The 19,829-nt window shown below is 43.1% G+C and overlaps 1 pseudogene; it reads right to left on the reverse strand.

The window, feature by feature from the left end:
* Positions 1 to 16,270: 16,270 nt before the first annotated feature.
* LOC115836267 lies at positions 16,271 to 17,293 on the reverse strand (annotated as a pseudogene).
* Between the last annotated feature and the right edge of the window lie 2,536 nt (positions 17,294 to 19,829).

A 19,829-nucleotide genomic window follows, 5' to 3' on the forward strand; every position in this document is an offset into this window, starting at 1 on the left:
GAGTATAGGAAAATGGCTGCTCCATAAACAGAGCAGAGCTGCCCTATAGGCAGAGTAACACTCGTGGATTGCTGGCTAGCTGTATTTATAACTATGCCTTAATTATATGCTAAATAAGGGGCGGAGTATTCACACATTTTCTAGAGAAGGGGTGAGGAGCTCCTGGAACCAAGAGTTCCTCCCCTTTTAAACCATATAAAGGAACTTCTGGGCATTTCCATTGCATTTATAAACTGTCATAGTGCTGGTGGGAGTGTCTTTTAGCATGTAATGCATTATAATTAGCGTATAACAATCAGTGAGGACAACTTGAGGTCACTTTTGTTGCCATCTTGGTTTTAGCTGGTTTTGTTCAGTTTCTTTAAACATCCTGTTTTGACCAGATCCTGTTTGATCAGAAGGGTTGGAACGAGTGCTCAGAAAACAAGTCCTGCTGATCTCCTACCTCACCAATATTTTCTGTTATTAAGTTTAATTGGATCACTATCCACTGCTTACATTACCATGACTGTGAAGATGCCATTCACAACTGAGCCATGTACTATACTATGATGACTTTTTCTTTCTAAAAACTGTGTTTTTCTAGAAGTTAATAATCATTCTCTTTCTTTTGCTTAGTTTTTTCTGTACCTTCCACTAATTCAATCCCAAATTCTCAACCACCTATTAAACCTCTCAATATTTTCAGGTTATTGGGCCATCTGGGACTCTTCTGGAGGTTTCTGATGACTTAGATCAGGAATGATTGCCCTCTCTGCTCAGGGTGAAGCAGTCCTCCCAGGATGTCTGAAAGATCCTTCCACCTTTTTCATGTATTAATTCCCCCTTTTCTAGCATTCTATGTATCTTTCTTTCTTATTTCCTTGTTTTGGAGAAGCCAATCCTCCAATAGCTTCTTGAATAACATGAGAGGTAAACGTTTTGAGCCTTACATCTCTAGGAAATGTCTATTTTTCTCCCATACACTCAAGTAACAGTTTGAGCATAGAGTTCTAGGATGGAATTAGTTTTCCTTTAGATATTTCAAAGCATTGCTTGATTATTCCCTACCTTCCAACAATATCATTGAAAAGCTTTTCTAAATACTGTTTCTTTTATGTGACCTCTTTACATTTTCTCTCTCTGATACTTTCTGGTGAGTCATGTTTTATTTTCATTTACTAAAACTTGGGGAAAATCTTATAGATGTATGGGTTCACCCTGTCACCTTTACCCTGAAGTTCCAATCATGTATTTCTACTCCCCCACGACTGAGCAAGTTAGAAGCTGCCCATGTAATCACATTACAAAGGCTATTGGGATAACAGCAGAAGAGCTGGAATCTCTCATGTGAGGTGAGAACTACACAACAACAATAAAAAAATGAAAAAAAACAAGCTAGACACCAAAACCTCACAAAACAGCAACTTGGACGAGAAGACTCTCCAGTTGGCCTTTCCTGGTCCCCAACCCAGAAGACAGGCAACCCCTTGACCTGCTTCACAAGATTCCTCAGGATTTGCCCGGCTGCCGGAAGGTCTGCTTGGCTGGTGTGGGTAGACATTCAGGCATGTTAGTGGGTTCTATTTCTTATACATTGGACTTGCTAGTTTAGTGTTTGTTACTTCATCCTTGGAACTGATTGTGAATTCGTTAATCCTAAAAGACATATGGGAGGCCGAAGCCAGCGGATTACTTGAGGTCAGGAGCTCAAGACCAGACTGGCCAACATGGCGAATCCCCATCTCTACTAAAAATACAAAAATTTAAAATAGAAATAGATATTCTTCTAAAAAGCCGCAATGCAATGATCGCACCTCAGAAATTCCCTACAGTAATTCCCTACTGTCACCTAATATCTAGTGCATACTCCAATTTCCTCAACTCTTCCTTAAATGTCTTAGATGTTTTGTTTTTTTTTCCTGTTCTTCATCACCTTATTGGTGGCTGTTGTTTTGACTGAGGATCTGAGGTAAATATTCCTCATTTGATTCTTATGTCTCTTTAGACTCCTTTAATCTTTTCTTCTAGAACGGTCCTCCCAACCACTCCCCTGACACACACACTTTTTAATCATGATGTTGATTTTCTTCCTGAGTCCAGGACAGTCTTCTTGTAAAATTTCCCCTATTCTTGATGTGTCGGGTTGCTTCCTCACCCTACTGTGTAGCTTGTCCTTAGCCTGCCCCCGTATCTCCAGTAACTTGAAGGATAGGTCTAGAGACTTGATGAGATTCAGAATGAATGTTTGGGCAAGAGCATGCCCTGAGTGAGACTGTGTGCTTTATGCTGCAGCCCATCAGGAGGCCCACAGAGTTGGGTAGTGTCATGATGAGTGCTGCCAAGTTTGACCATTTCAGCCAAGTGGTGACCACTGGATCTCTCCATCTCGAAGGTGTTTTTATCCCATGCAATTAGCAAACAACTCCGGAGAGATTGGCACATGTGGGTCCCCTGTGCCTCAACCGTCCACCCAATGGCTTGGCCCCATTGATGATCCTTTAGGATAGCAATCATTACATGAACAGCCCGTCAGTTGTAAAATGCCTAATGGATGACTGGGAAGAAGAGAAAGGAGGGTTGAGGGAAGGCACAGAGAACAAGGAGTAGAAAGCTTGAAACAGGGAAAACAATTCTGAAAGCTTTGCTGAGGGCTTCCCCTATTTATATTCAACTTTTCCAGAGTCGTGAACCCTTTAAGGAAATGCTGGCCTTAAGCAATGACCAAAGAAGGTCTTCTGCACAGGCCTGCTGCACGAGCAAAAAAAGAAATGCATTTCAGTGTGTCCGGGTATCTATATTTTGCTCTGAACTTCATCTCTGACCTTAGCCAAGAAGGAGCTAAAAAATCAGGAGGATGTGTACAGTCGCACTCCAGATCAGGTATTTGGACAGCGGACTTACACGCGACAAGAAAGATGCTGTGCCTGCTCAGGGCACCTGGACCTCTTTGTACAGGGCTCGTTTATCCAGCACAGTCAACAATAGGCATTCATCCAGAACTCTCAGTTCCAAATCATTGCTTCTTTCAAAGCAGTACTTGCTCCACTGTTCAGAAACAAGTTTCTTTGAAAGACACAAGTGGTCACTTTGCTGACCAGTTCAACCTATGCATTGTCTCAGGTAAACTGTTTTCTTTCAGATTTTAGGACATTATGTGTGTCTCCATGAAGAATTTGGTGAATGCCTGCATCAAAAAGTATTTCCCATGGACTCATATTTTTTTTTTATTATTATACTTTCAGTTCTGGGATACATGTGCAGAATGTGAAGATCTGTTATCCACTCATATATTTAAATCACTTCAGTTTATCTCAAAATACATGTCTTTTAAAAGACATCCCAATATTGAAAACTTTGTTCTCTGTTGCCCAGGCTGCAGTGCAGTGGCTCAGTCTTGGCTCACTGCAACCTCGGCCTCCCGGGTTCAAGCTATTCTCCTGCCTCAGCCTCCCAAATAGCTGGGACTACAGGTGTGCACCACCATGCCCGGCTAATTTGTGTATTTTTAGTAGAGACAAGGTCTCGCCATATTGGCCAGGCTGGTCTTCAACTCCTGACCTCAGATGATCTGCCTGCCTCGGCCTCCCAAATTGTTGGGATTATAGGCGTGAGCTACCACGCTCGGCCTGATTCTGTGGCATTCTGATTAGACTTATGACAGTCGAAGCCCTAGCCTCCAAAACAGAAATTAAAGTTTACTCCAATACACATAAGGGGCAAGCACAAACTCTCTGGCAAAGAGTTGACAATTAAGCAGAAGCAGTAAGTCTAGAAATTCTATAATACACAGCACAGCATGAGGCTGGCAGCAGGAACCTGGCAGGAGGCTGGGGGAGGGCAGGGCAGAACACTTCTCTGACTTGAAGAAGCAGAGGAGGTGTCTCCTGGAGGGACTCCCCCAGAAATGGAAAATTATTCCCCACGGTGGGAACTGACTCCTGGGAAGTCCGCCAGTGCTGACTCACCAGGTCATTATGAAAGCCTGAAGGCAGGCTACTCTCCACAAGCTAGTTTCACGACTCCCTAGAAAGGACTAGAATTATTTCAGGGGGAGTTTTTTTCAAACCTTGTATTTTGAAAATATGTATTTCAAAACAATGAAAATTTAAATTCACTTTAGTTTTATTTTAATGGAGGCATTATTTCTAAGAAGAGAGAGAAAAGAGAATCCTATTATCAAGCAAACAGTTGCAAAGGGTGCTGCAGCTCCTGACAGGCTGGGAATTTGGAATCACTGCCCCAGAGAAGCAAATGCTAGATAAATGCTGAATTGGCAAATTCTTCAGATGCTTTTTTATTTTTATTTTTTTAAATAAAGAACTATAGTGTCTCTTTTCAACAATTTTACCCTATGCCTGCCTCCCAGCCTCCTGGACTCCCCCACTCCATCTTTTGTGCCTTGTCTTGTGCTACTTCAGCACCAACAAATTTCTCCTCAGCCTTCCAATTCCCTCCTGCAGAAGTGGACACAAATTTGCAGGAGACTAACTTTGCAGGGATGGGAAAGCCCAACTAAGCAAAACATTCTAGGCTTTCAAAAGGAGCTGGCCAGAAGCTCTTCATGTAGGAAATTTATTGCCAATTACTCAATCTCATTATTGGTATCAGCAGGGGAGCACTTGAAGGGCAGGAAACAAATTCTGACTTTAAAAATAAAATCCAGAGTGGAAAAAATCAGCCCGATGCTTCTGATGCACATTAAAATTGTGTGATTTTTTTTTCCTAATAGACATAATAATATTATTTCTAATAATGAAGGGGAATGGCATTATTCTCTCTTTTAGAGTGTTCAGATTTGGAATACCATTCTTTGTATTAGGGATTGAAAATTCTGTTTGAAAGTTCCATTCCTGTCCTTTCAACCATATTCTCTTTTGCTCTTCTATCATTAAACAAACAAACAAACAAAACACCAAACCTGTGTCATCGCTTGCATCTTGAGGTCCGGAGTCTGAGACCAGCCTGGCCAACATGGTGAAACCCTGTCTCTACTAAATATACGAAAATTAGCCAGGTTGGGAGTTCGAGATCAGCCCGACCAACGTGGAGAAACCCTGTCTCTACTAAAAGTATAAAATTAGCCAGGCGCAGTGGCACATGCCTGTAATCCCAGCTGCTAGGGAGGGTGAGGCAGGAGAATCGCTTGAACCTGGCAGGCAGAGGTTGCGGTGAGCCGAGATCATGACATTGCACTCCAGCCTGGGCAACAAGAGCGAAACTCCATCTCAAAGAAAGAAAGAGAGAAAGAAAGAAAGAGCGAGAGAGGAAGGAAGGAAGGAAGGAAAGAAGGAGGGAGAAAAAGAAAAAGCAATCCCACTTTGCAAACTGGTCAGTGAGAACTTCCAGGAGCAGACAACACTGTAACCTTGGTCAGTGTCAAGGCCCTGGGATCAGGCTGCCGAGATTCAGCCCTGACATTGAACTAGGCAAGTGGTTTAACCTCACTCTACCTCAGTTTCTTCATTGGCAAAATGGGGACAATCAGTACACCTATCTCACGTCGGGTAAATTAAATTAAAGAATCCAGGTAAAGTGTAGAATTGTCTATAGAATGAGTTTTACTTATACTGTGAGTCTAAGCATTCAATCTTGCCACTAATGCTTCACACAATTCCTACCACCCACCATGAGGTAGGAATCCCATACTCCTTCCTTAGGTTCCCAAGAACTAATAACTTACAAAAGAAATGATTCACAAAGGCTTCATTTTACCCCATCTAGGCATGTGTGGGTTGTTTTGCCTATTGCTTTTGATCTGTTTGTTAGTCTAATACTGACAAGCATGTATCTGTTCATTCGCTTTGGAAATGAAGCTCGAATCTTACATGTCCTGGCTTTCTTAAGCAAGATAAAGTTAAGAAAATGCTTTAAACAAAGGAAAAGCTAACAAGGTTATGGTAAAATAGAGACTAAGAAATTGACATATTAGCACTCAGTGTTGAGATTTTACCTAACCAAATCCATCCCCTCTAAAATGGAGATAATAGTATCAGCCTGACTGGTATAGCTATTCTTGGGGGTAAAAAAAAAAGCAAAAGGTCCAAATCTACTTCCTAGACCAGTGGCTTCTATAATTTTATTTTATCATTTTGTTTCATTTTACCAGTTTACATGGTAAAAAGTATACATATATACATATCTTTACACCTTGACCGGGTGCACAGACACATAAGCTGAAACAAAAGGTTGATGAGTCAATACTTCCCCTAATTACAGGCAATACAGGATGGTATTTGCTAACTCTATTCTATATCATTTTAAAATGTTGATGTGACTTAGTAAATAGTTGTAGCTCACAGTTTGAAAAACCATGCCCCAGAAAATTACCTCCTGTGCAGCTGTCTAATGATGTCAAGCAGAGGGTTCTTAAGGCAAAGGCTAGCTTTCCCATTCTCATGCAGTCCTTGCTTGCACTGCTTCTGCACTGTTTCCCAAATGCCAGTGATGATATTATTCTGACACTTGTTATAAGGGTAGGGAAGACTTTATCCAAGATTACTGCAGGATGTAGTGGCTCACACCTATAATCTCAGCACTTTGGAGGGCCGAGGCAGGAGGATCACCTAGGAGGCCAGGAGTTTGAGACTAGCCTGGGCAACATAGGGAGACTCTGTCTCTGCCACAAAAAAAATTGTTTTTTTTTAAAGGACTATTGCAATAGGGACAGTGCAATAAGGGAGAGAGATTGGGCTCAACTCCAAATACAACAAAGACTGCTGGGGCCAAGGAACAAGGTGGGGATGATTGGATGAAAAATTACCAAGAGGACACATCAAGGGTACAGAGATTCTTGCAAAACTGACCTAACAGAGTTCTTGCTAAAGGCAGGCCAAGGATATATACATCAAAAGTGAGAGATGTTAGAAATGAAAGTGTGAAAGTGCAGTGAGAAAAGAAAATGTGGTACATTAAGAACTTGATCAGATATTAAGGGTGATCATAAATCAAGGGTGAGGGGTTCTTGCTAAACTGACTTAACAGGATTCTTGCCAGGACTGGGCAGTGCAGGCTCGGCAATGACTAAGAACAAGGCCGAAGCCTAGTCGATAAGAGAGCTCAGAGGAGCCTGACTAAGCCTTGGCCAAGGAGAGTCTTTGCCACTGGCTGTGGTAAACAGAAAGATAGAAATGACTTTGTTATTACTACGGGAGGAGAAAACGCTCAGATACTGAAGTTGTCTTGCAAAAAGCAGGATTACCTAATGGTTCAAAGCATGGCCTTTGGGACTTCTAACTAAACATAGCAGATTGACCTCCAGAGGCAGGAAAGGAATTAAAAGACATCAGATGAAGAGTTGTCAGCAGGTGTTTATGATTATTACTATTATTTTGGAAGATGGAAAGCAGATAAAGAAATGGTACACATTTAGGAGTAAGTTCCGAGCTAGGGTGCCTGCAAGGGGAAGGGGGAGAAGAGGGTGTGACAAGAGACCAGTCCTCTTCCAGGACTCTGAGAGCATAAGCTAAGGCACCAGATGCCTTAAAAGACAGGTGCAAGGCTTGGGTGTGAAATAGGGGAGCAGAGTGAAAGTCAGAACACGGTCTAGTTGGATCGCCATGTGCCCTTTTCTTCCTTTGACTGCAGCAACTACCCTCCAGCCCATACATACCACTTCACTTCCACCCAACCCCAGCCAGGGACTGGCAATTACACTCTGGGAGAAATTAACCTGAAATTCTCTAGACTTGGGGTCATCAGACACAGTGTAAAGTAGGGGTCAATAAAACTGAAGGGACGGGGGATAGGGGTAAGTTTGCACAGTGGAGACTGAGACCCGCAGGGATCCCCACTTCATCACCTCCCCCCACCCCTGCTCACGGCTACCATTTTACCAACCAGGGTACAGATATAGACATTTGTTTCCTGGATAGACTAAATGGTCCCAGAAAAAATAAAATAAAATAAAAAAGGAAGCCTTTAGATATTGAAATATGAGAGTCCCCACAAAAAAATCCAGCTCACCACTTACCCAACTTTGATGCCCACCAGTTAAAAGCCCAATCTTGAAAACACAGAGCTTCCAAGCAGCTAAGGGTCTCTAGGCAGGCAAAGTAAGACTTCAAGATCTGGAAAATGAAACAGATGCAACAAAAATAAGAACCCAGGAGAAACAGAGACAATGCAGGAAAGAGAAGAAAACTTCTAAAATAAAAATAAACCAGATTACTCTCCTTAGAAAGAGTGAGAAGATATTGAATATGTAAAACTAGAATAAAATGCTTTTAATGTAAAGCAATCAGAAAACAAGAAATTGGATCATTAAAATTCTAATAAACAATTGAAAGATAAGTCAAAGAAATCTCCCAGAAAACAGAACCAGAGGAAAAAAAGAAATAAGAGAGATAAAAGAAGAGACTTAAAATCTCAATCCACAAATTTCAAATTGAATAGTAGGAATTCCCGAGGCAATATATAAATTGGAAGGAAGGAAATTCTATATAAAGAAAAGTTCCTATAACGAAGCTTCTATAACTAAAAGCTAAGATTCTCAAATTGAAAAACCCCACTAAAATAATAAAATTTTTAAAATGTGCCCTTTTTTGGCACACCAAAGTCCTGTGCCGTAAATTTCAAAATACCAGAGTTAAAAAGAGAATTCTAAAGGGAACACATAGCAAACCAAGAAAAGGGGATCAAGTGGCTTCAGATTTCTCTCCAGCAACACTTAGTACCAGAAAACAGTGGAGCAATGTTTCACAATTTTGAGGAAAGATCATTTATAGTCTGAAATTTTAAACTTGTCCAGTTACAATTCAAGTGAATAGTAGGACATATACGTTTTTAGACATGTAGGCACTCAAGAAAAATTACCTTCCATGCACGCTTTCTTACGAAGCTGCTAGAAGATCTGCTCCAGCAAAACAAAGGAGTAAATGAAGAAATAGGAGGGTATGGAATCCAGGAAACAGTACATCCAGCACAGGAGAGGGAAAGGGGAAATAGCCGATAATGCTGAAAGAAAGGTCCAGCATGCAGCTGACTAAGAGGGGTCTCCAGGGAAGGGTCTCCAGGAAAAGTTTGTGAAAAATAAGACTACAATTTCAGAACTTTTAAATATAGACCTTATGTTGATAAGATCTACATTGCAGGAAGCCAGAGATTGAGGCCTACTACACTTCAATTTTTTTTTTTTTTTTTTTTTTTTTTTTTTTTTTTGAGACAGAGTTTTGCTCTTGTTGCTCAGGCTGGAGTACAATGGGACGATCTTGGCTCACCACAACCTCTGCCTCCCGAGTTCAAGCGATTCTCCTGCCTCAGCCTCCCAAGTAGCTGGGATTACAGGCATGCGCCACCACATCCAGCTAATTTTGTATTTTTAGTAGAGATGGGGTTTCTCCATGTTGGTCAGGCTGGTCTCCAACTCCAAACCTCAGGTAATCCGCCTGCCTCGGCCTCCAAAGTGCTGGGATTACGGGCGTGAGCCATCACGCCCAGCCCATACTTCAAGTCTTTAACAAATAAAAGCAACTGACTTTCTTTTATGAACCAAAAGTTGACTTATCTCCTTGAGATAATCAAGGAGGGAAGAGATCCTGTGACACTCAGCAGGTAAGGAGAAGGCAGACCCTAGAACTAAAAGTCAGCACTCTTCAAATGTGCTATTTAAAAGGGGGGATGATGATACACTTTGAAAGAGGTCATAGCATTTGTCTAGTAGAATATGTAGCATCTATAAAGTGGTCACAATATTTGCCAAAGAGAGTAAAACCTTTAAGACCAATAAAGGATCCTTGAGAGCTAAACTTCCTGTTTTCATCACTTTGTTAATTTGTTAAGATTTTAATTTTAGAATCCATAACATTGAGTTCTATTTATTTTGGAGGCTGGTTTACTTCACACTTGCCCCCCACCCAAAGAAAAAGATACAGAGAATTTACAATGTTTGAAACAGGAAAACAACATGTACATGCATTTAACATATCTGATGCTGTGTGTGGAAAGAATTAAAGACCCATGTATTGAAAACTAAGTCGTTCTTTAAAAGTAGGCAGTTAAATGCAGGAAAAACAAAAATTAGTTTAGAAAAGGAAATGTACTCAAGACTGATAACTCTGTACTTGGCTATGTAGTCAGCAATATTTATTTAGTTTAATAATGTAAATACTGTCCAACTAATGATGTCAACAAATATGATATAATTACATTGAGAGGATACTGGAAGGGGAGTGTATAGTTGTATGGGGATGGTGTGGGGGTAAGTTGTATCGGATTGTAATGAATGGACTATTCGTAAAAGTGTGAAAAGGGTTTAGGAAAACAGAGAGTGCAGTACCTAGCACTGCCAATAGCAGGCAGTCATTGCCACCTCTAGGCATGAGAGCTCAAGGGCAAGGGAGGAGCAATTTCTAGAACCTAAGAGAGCAGCTATATGGAGAGCACTGCCTGCCAGGAGAGGAGGAGGGGGCTTATCTACGGAAGTAAACACTCTGGCCCCTGCATCTCCCTCCAATCCAGTCTCCTGCCGATGCCTCTCATGAACCACACCCAACCCAGAAGCCAGTGATCAGGCAGCCTGTGCACTGTGTTCATACAGGTCAGCCTCTTGGGGGAATGCCAAGGGTGAGAAGAATACATCTGGAAGAGGCAGATGGTGTCCAGTAGAGAGAGACAAAACTTCATCACCAGAAGATGCCAAATGTTTCAAATCAACACATCAATAAAAATTGCCGTTCTCCTATTACATGTAGAATTGAACTGGCTAACATTTGGAAGTGGTTGCCTCTGGGGAGCAGGAAGAATTGGGAGAAGGTGGGCAAGAAAACGCTGTTTTTCATAAATCTTAAACTAGTTGATTGTTAAAATATTTATGTATATTGCCTGATTAGGAAAAAACAGCAAAATATTGTAAAATGTCAAAAGCCAAAACAAAAAACAAAACAAAACAAAACAAAAAAACCTCAGCAGGCACAAGGAGGGGAAGAAATATGCCAGCTTTGTCACTAAGATAGACCCCGTGGATTTGAATGTCGCTAGCTGTGGGGCCCTGGGTCACTCGTTTTCCCTCTCTGGCCTTAGTTTTTACAGCTGTAAAACAAAAATAGCATTGCCAACCTCAGAGAGATTTGAATGAGATGATGTATAAAAGCATTTGGTACAAAACGAGCCCTTAGATAATGAGATGCACAGAATAAAAAAGAGAGGGGGCGAGTATGAAAGTCACTAAAAGACAATGGATACCTTTATCATTGGTTTGCTTCTGTCTTTTCTACCTTCCCTTGAAACCTCGACAGCTAACAGAGTCTCGCTCATGGCAAATGCTCAGGGAAAATCTGTTGGAGGAGAGAGTAGAAGACAGCCCTAGAGGACTTTTCTGCCTTACTCCTCCATTTGCTGTAACAGGCCAGATCCAAGGGCCTTGGGATCTGCCTCTCAAAGTTTCACCTTGAGCCTGCCCTTGCAGTCAGTCACTTCCCTGATGGCCCCAGCCCACCTCCCGGCTGCCCACCTCCCTGCAGCTGGGCTCCTAGACCATCATAACCCTGTTTTGCATGTGGAGCTTCTCAGAGTCATGCCCCATCCCTGAAGCCTCTCCCAGCTTGTATAGACATTCCCTCCATTCATCACTCTGGAGACTTTTTTGTGTGATGATGAACCGAGTAAAGGAGCTGGGGCTGGTCCCTGTGGGACTGGTATATTGGAAAGACTGTTGATACTCTGCCAATGGCTTCACCACAAAGGCCCAGGGATGCTTTTTCAGCACAGTGATGGCAAGATTGAAGAAGCACAGTGACACATACAAGAGATCCCTGTGGTTCAGTTGCAGGGTCAGAGAGTCGGGCCGTCCTGACTGCACCCCTGCTCATACTTCCAGAGTGCTTCAAGGACAGGTTCTGATTTCACCTTCATGCTGCTCCCTGGCCACACATGCTTCTCCACTGGGTGCAATGGTCTGGTGGGAGGAAATGAAGTCCTTTGAATTCTTTACTCATTAATATCTGTTCCCCATGTGGGACACATTTTTATGGCCTACCAGTGGCCAGTCCCCTTTCATTAATAACAGAAACCTGATGTATGGCAGTGAGTGCCCTTTTGCAGTCATAGGCCCTGGAGCCATCACGTGATCAAGGCCTGCCTCTAGGGAAAGTCCCTCTCCCTGATGAGAAAGGTTCAGGGGGAGGAGACCCTTTGCAAAGTCTCCCTCATCTCCTGCTTGGGTTTCCATCGTGTGTGAGAAAATACGGTGGTCATCTTTGACTAGAAAGCAGGATGTTGCTGACATATCAAAAATGGTAGAGTAACAAGATACAAAGAGCCTCGACCCTTGGGGTTATCACAGAGCCACAGAACTCACCCTGGGCCATTCCTAGTGCTCTGAGTCAAGGGTCATGGGATCTTCAGCTGGTTGCAGCCCAAACAATCTTTAATGATGCAATGTGTACACCATCAACAGAGACATCAAAGTCAGTTTCATTGCTATTGTATTGCCTGAGAGTTGTGGATGCCTTTTTGTCAAAACTCAACCCTAAACTGAGGGCATTCTTATTTTTTGTTTATTTATTTATTATTATTATTTTTAGAGATGAGGTCTCGCTATGTTACCCAGGCTGGACTTGAATTCCTGGGCTCAAGCAATCCTCCTGCCTCAGCCCCCTGAGTAGCTGGGACTATACGCATGCACCTCCATGCCCAGCTCAGGACATTCTGGCAAGGGCAGCTGTGATGTCTGTGGGTGGAACCAGATGACTTTGATCCCAAGAAAGGGCTTAGGCAATCAGGCATGCACATTTGCAGCCTGAAGGCCACACACCATGATAGGAGGCAATGGAGCTTACCTTCCTTCCCTGCCCACAAACCTGATGTCACATTGTGAGTCCTACAGATGTGAGTCACTTCGCTCTTATGATTTTGAAAGCGGGTTTGTGGAGAGGCTTCCTCGGGAGGCTGGAAAGAGAGGGGCAGATCTCTTCCCTGCCATGATGCCAGCAAGCACTGCAGAAGTGGGACCCAGCAGTGAGTCTTCCTGGGCGGAAGCAAAAACCTTCCTAGTTGCTATCTTTGGCCTAGTTATATGGAGAGGAGACACCACCTGGATTCTATCCTTTATCTCGCCAGTGGTGCCTGGAAGGCTTCAGATTTGCAGCGTGCTTTGAAATGGCTGATTTTCTTCCTAACAGATGGGTACAAGAACCCCTCTTCAGTGCTTCCAGAGGAAATCATGTGAAAGAATACAGTCAGCCCTCTCAGGATAATGGAGACAAGTTCTCACATATTGGTGGGCACACACATGACCTAGGGAGCTTGTTTAACAGGCAGGTTCTGGGCCTCAGCACTAGTACTTTAATTCAGGAAATCGAGGCAAGGGCCCAGGAATCTCCTTTTGAAATAAACCCTGCATGTCCTTCAACACAAGGTCATCAGACCATTGAAAAATAGAAATGATTGAAATCCATTGATTATTCAGGAAGTTTCATTTTGGGCAATTATCTTTTCTCTTTTTCTTTTTTATTTTTGAGACACGGTCTCACCCTGCTGCCCAGGCTGGAGTGAAGTGGTGTGATCACCACTCACTGAAGCCTCACCCTCCCAGGCTCAAGCAATCCTCCTGCTTCAGCTTCCTGAGTAGCTGGGACTATATGTGCACACCACCACACCCCACTAACTTGTTTTTAATTTTCTGTAGAGACAGGGTCTCACTATCTTGTCCAGGCTGATCTCGAACGCTTGGCCTCAAGTGATCCTCCTGCCTCAGGCTCCTAAAATGCTGGGATTACAGGTGTATACTTGGATGTTATCCATTAACTCTCTCTTCCCACCTCCTCCTTCCTCAAACCCTATAACTCACCCATTTCTAATTTTCATACCAGAATTACTGAAATGTAGTGGCGTGACCCTAGGTATGAGAATTGTTCGAGCATCCCACAATTTATGCCATCTGAACTCTTTATCAAGTATATGCTCTCTCCCTCAGAGACATTCCACAGCCATCTGCTGAGCATGTGCTGGGGGCTCAGAAACCAGCAGGGCCTCAGTCCTTCATCTTCTCTGGGCTCCTTTTTCTGGTTTCTCTTGCCTCCATTCACCTTTACCCTCTCAACGCCACTCCTTGGGAGCATCCAAATCCCTCCCCTCCCAGATCAGTTATCCAGTGCCCAGACCCAAGTCCCTGTGCCGGTCTTATTCCACTTGCTCTTCCTTCTCGTCCCACACTCTCCCACTGTAGTCACTCTCGCCTGAGCTCTGGATAGCTCCTCTGCACCAACCATCCACCTGCTACCCGCACCTCAAACTCAACAACTCACTCCCTCCCCAGCAACTCCTCCTGGGTTTCCTGTTTTCTGATTCTGACACACCTACTTTCCCTGGGTCAAGACCTTGGAGTAACATTTGATGCTTTTTTTTACCCGATTTAATCCCTTACCAAATTTTCCTCACTTGTTTTCTGTTTCTCTCCCCTCTGTCCCTTTCATTTGCATCACGATCTTTGTGCTTGTCTTGAATTCAATTCTAGTCAAGCCTCTGGTTACAAGAAAGAAAGAACCAATCAACCTAAGGGGATTATGAAAAGACAGAGGCACATCTCACTGACACACAATGGAAATACAAGGGGCCTCATAGGAAATGAGATTAGACCTGGGAAGGTGTTGAGGCAGCTGTGCTTCCAGTATTTTTTTTTTGCCTCCTCTGGGGCCATGTGGTTTCCTACCTGGACTTCTTTCTGCAGATTTGGCCTGTTCCCCTGCCTTTCTAGCTTGTTTATGTCCCCAGATGATTATCCCAACCCCTCATGACCTTCCAGTGCAACTGTTCTCCAGTCTAAATACAGCCTTAGTCACTTGCTCAGATTCAGAAAGGAGAGGTTCAATGGACACTGGCCAGCCAATGGATTGCACTGGCCTCCCCAGGAGCCCAGCTTTAATGCTTTAATACCAGGCAGAATCATGGTATTAACATCGATTCCTGGGTGTGGTCCTTCAGCAGCAGCTATTGGGAAGGTGCATTCCAAATGGGCTGTTTGGGAGTTCCCTGTTATAGTCTACTGCAGTGCTTCCTAGAAGCTGGGTGAAGGACCAGTGACATGTCCAGAACCAAGTTCTTGCCTTTTTATTGTGAAATGAGGAAAACACACATGTGTGTACATGAGTGTGTGCATGTGTGTGTTGGGAGGAGAAACGATATGTTCATGTAAAGTCCCAGATGTCCTTTTTGGGAAATACTGTCTACACAGCAACAACATCCTTCCTGCTTAGGGAAGCTAGCATGTCCTTTTATTTACAAAGTGATAGTGGGACTAGGTGGTTGTTGTTATTGTTATTGTTGTCTATGCCCTTGTTTGGCAAAAATAGAATATCAGGACACTTAGGTCAATCTCTTTAAGTTTTGAGGGGAAACTTGGCTGGTCCATGAAATCCAAATGTCTTAGAAACACTAGGCTATGTCCTGACACTTTTCATAGCTTCCTAAATGGTCTCTTGACCTTCAAGATCTCTTTTCCATCACATCACTGTCACATTAATCCTTCTAAAATGTTGCTGAATAAAGTATTTCCTTGTTTAAGTCTGCAAGGGCTTTGCAATGATTGTGAAATTGAATAGAAAGTCTTCAGCCTGTACAAACCAGCTTGAACCTAAGGTCCCAGCCCTCTCCCACACCTCTCCCCACGCCTACCATATGCTTCAGACCAGCTCCTCCTTGCCCTTCTGACCCTGCGCCTCCCACTGCTGGGCCCCCATTCCAGCCTATGCAGGTCCAGTGATAACCCCTCCATGAAGTTCTCCAATACTCAGCTAAAGTGAATGTTTCCTAACTCTAAAGTCCTTTTAGTAAAACATGCATACATTCTTAGACACACATTGCGTTCTGTGTCATCTGTGGTTTTTGTGCCATTTCCTACCTACCCCACTCATCAGAAACCCTTGAGCTGCTATGTGTGTGGAGGAAGCGTGGTGAAGAGGAAGTCACAGAACATGGGATCCAAAGTATGACTCTGTTCTGGTGAATGTCACTAGGGATGTCACTTGACTGGCATGGTCCTCCATTTGTTCATCTTCTCACTGGAATATATATTCCATGAAGACAGGGATTTATTTTATTTTATTTTATTTTTGAGACAGAGTTTTGCTCTTGTTGCCCAGGATGGTGCACAGTGGCGCAATCTCGGCTTACCACAACCTCCGCCTCCCAGGTTCAAGCAATCCTCCTGTCTCAGCCTCCCGAGTAGCTGGGACTACAGGAGTCTGCCACCATGCCCGGCTAATTTTTGTATTTTTAGTAGAGACAGGGTTTCACCATGTTGGTCAGGCTGGTCTTCAACTCCTGACCTCAGGTAATCCACCCATCTTGGCCTCCCAAAGTGCTGGGATTACAGGTGTGAGCTACCGCACCTGGCCTTTTTTGTTTTTTTTCCTAGGCAAATAACTTTATTAACCTTTGTTTCAAACTTGGCCTCCCAAAGTGCTGGGATTACAGGTGTGAGCTACCGCACCTGGCTTTTTTTTTTTTCCCCTAGGCAAATAACTTTATTAACCTTTGTTTCAAACTTTATTCCCAGGCTTTTCCAGCTTAATTAGCTGCAAAGAATGAAATAGTGTATAAGCAAAAGATGAAAAGAGCTGCAGTGTCCAAAGGGTTTGGGCTTAAACATATTAGAGATCTAGATTTTATCAGATGCATACACAAAAATTTCTTAAAATGCAGTCATAACATAAGATAGCAGCTCCCAGGAACTTCTTCAAGGTTTATCTTCTTCAGAAGTTGGCTCAGTTCAGTTTGCCTCATTCTTGGAAGCCTCATCAAAATTCTCCATAAGATCTGGAACTTCATTATCATCATCCTCTCCAGCAGCAAGTGGCTCTTTTCCATCCACAGGTTGTTTGGGCAGAGCTTCAGCCAGTCTCCTTAATTTAGTGGGACTGTCTGCACCAAGCTGGTTTAAGATGTCGGGTAGCATTTCTCTCAGCTGCTGTGTCTCAGCACGGCCTGTAATTGTGAAGGTGTTTGCTGCCCGAGATGCCTGAACTTTAAGGTTGTGAAAGTGGATCACTGTTTCTTGGTTTGTAAACATATTCACCTCTTCTGTACTGGAGGTATTGTTTAACCCTGACTTCTTTAAGGAGAACTGAAGATTTTATCATCTGCTGTGGCTGTCCCATGAACAACTTTCTTCTTTTTGCCGGCAGTTCCTTTCCCGCCAATGTGCACTTGTACCTGCAGTTTGGAGAGTTTTCCTTGGTTCATGATTGTTTCTTTCATCTTGTCGGAGCAGATAAGGGGCAGCGCGGGGGTCGAGGGTGGGTGTTCAGGGGATCTCATGTGAACCAGCTGAGATTAGGTGCACACACACAGAGATACCCATTTGTGATCTAATTAAACTAAAGAGCTTCTGCACAGCAAAAGAAACTACCATCAGAGTGAACAGGCAACCTACAGAATGGGAGAACTTTTTTGCAACCTACTCATCTGACAAAGGGCTAATATCCAGAATCTACAATGAACTCAAACAAATTTACAAGAAAAAAACAAACAACCCCATCAAAAAGTGGGCGAAGGACATGAACAGACACTTCTCGAAAGAAGACATTTATGCAGCCAAAAAACACATGAAAAAATGCTCATCATCACTGGCCATCAGAGAAATGCAAATCAAAACCACAGTGAGATACCATCTCACACCAGTTAGAATGGCGATCATTAAAAAGTCAGGAAACAACAAGTGCTGGAGAGGATGTGGAGAAATAGGAACACTTTGACACTGTTGGTGGGACTGTAAACTAGTTCAACCATTGTGGAAGTCAGTGTGGCGATTCCTCAGGGATCTAGAACTAGAAATACCATTTGAACCAGCCATCCCATTACTGGGTATATACCCAAAGGACTATAAATCATGCTGCTATAAAGACACATGCACACATATGTTTATTGCGGCACTATTCACAATAGCAAAGAGTTGGAACCAACCCAGATGTCCAACAACGATAGACTGGATTAAGAAAATGTGGCACATATACACCATGGAATACTATGCAGCCATAAAAAATGATGAGTTCGTGTCCTTTGTAGGGACATGGATGAAACTGGAAAACATCATTCTCAGTAAACTATCGCAAGTACAAAAAACCAAACACCGCATGTTCTCCTCATAGGTGGGAATTGAACAATGAGAACCATGGACACGGAAGGGGAACATCACACTCCGGGGACTGTTGTGGGGTGGGGGAGGGGGGGGACAGCATTAGGAGATACACCTAATGCTAAATGACGAGTTAATGGGTGCAGGAAATCAACATGGCACATGGATACATATGTAACAAACCTGCACATTGTGCACATGTACCCTAAAACCTAAAGTATAATAATAATAAAAAAATAAATAAATAAAATTAAGTCAAAAAAAAAAAAGAGATACCCATTTGTTCATCTTTAAACTGGAGATGGTAATGCCAGCTCCTCAAAGTCATTGTGAGGTGACTCAATAACCCATGCAAAGTCCCTGGAAAGCAGTCGCTGATGAATAAATGGTTGTTTCCTCCCTTGCTTGCCTACAATGGAGACTTGCAAAATATTTGTCCAACTGAGAACATCTTGAATAAGTTAAAAGAGGGAAAAAAATCATATTCAGATGTGAATGTGATTTATAATTTACCTCCAGGGAAGATTCCAGGAGAAGAGTTCAAAATCACCTGAGTGACACATCACATTGGAAAAAGTGCCCTGCTTCCCAGGTGACCTCAAAGGACAGTGCTCACTTGGAAACATGAACCCAGGCATGTTTTGCTTTTATTTTCAAAAAATGTCATTCCTCTCCATGGCGGCCACACCTCACAAATGGGCCAGTTTGGCTTTTACCATCTCTCCATTCTCTGCTCAACCTTGGTAGACTGGCTTGATGATCACCTAAATGGCTCAAAATCAAGCAAAAAGATTAGGAGACATAGAAACATCTGGAGAGACCATCTACCTCTGAATTTCCTGCTAAGTAAGCATGAACATCCATATTGAAGAAGCCACTTTGTATTACTTGCTGCTAAAAACACCGTAACTGGGCGCAGTGGCTCGTGCCTGTAATCCCACCACTTTGGGAGGCCGACATGGGTGGATCACGAAATCAGGAGATTGAGACCATCCTGACTAACATGATGAAACCCCGTTTCTACTAAAAAAAAAAAAAAAAATACAAAAAAAATTAGCTGGGTGTGGTGGTGGGCACCTGTAGTCCCAGCTACTCAGGAGGCTTAGGCAGGAGAATGGCGTGAACCCGGGAGATGGAGCTGGCAGTGAGCTGAGATCGTGCCACTGCACTGTAGCCTGGGCGACAGAGTGAGACTCTGTCTCAAAAAAAAGAAAACAACAACAACAACAAAAACAAAAAACAAACAAAAAAAACCGCCGTAACTGATTTAAACAAAAGAAGCAATTATGCCAGGTTCTCTTGTAGTCAGAAATCAGGAAGAGACTACAAAATGTGTTACAGGGAAATGGGCTTAAGGGGTCATAGAAAGCACATGCATCCATGCCTGGGTGTGGAGCCCTTGCTAGGCACCAGGTGCTACTTTTTTTTTTTTTTTTTTTTTTGGGACATAGTCTCACTCTATCACCCAGGCTGGAGTGCAATGGTGTGATCTTGGCTCACTGCAACCTCCAGCTCCTGGGTTCAAGCAATTCTCCCTCCTCAGCCTTCCAAGTAGCTGGGACTACAGCTGCCCACCACCACACCCGACTAATTTTTGTATTTTTAGTAGTGATGAGGTTTTGCCATGTTGGCCAGTCTGGTCTTGAACTCCTGACCTCAGCTAATTCACTTGCCTCAGCCTCCCAAAGTGCTGGGATTACAGGCGCCAGCCACCATGCCCAGCCCACCAGGTGCTATTCTAAACCTTTCATGCACTTGGTCCCTTGCAGCCTCCCATGAG

The sequence above is a fragment of the Nomascus leucogenys genome, chromosome 8 (assembly GCF_006542625.1).
Source record: "Nomascus leucogenys isolate Asia chromosome 8, Asia_NLE_v1, whole genome shotgun sequence".
In the NCBI taxonomy this organism is placed as follows: Eukaryota; Metazoa; Chordata; class Mammalia; order Primates; family Hylobatidae; genus Nomascus; species Nomascus leucogenys.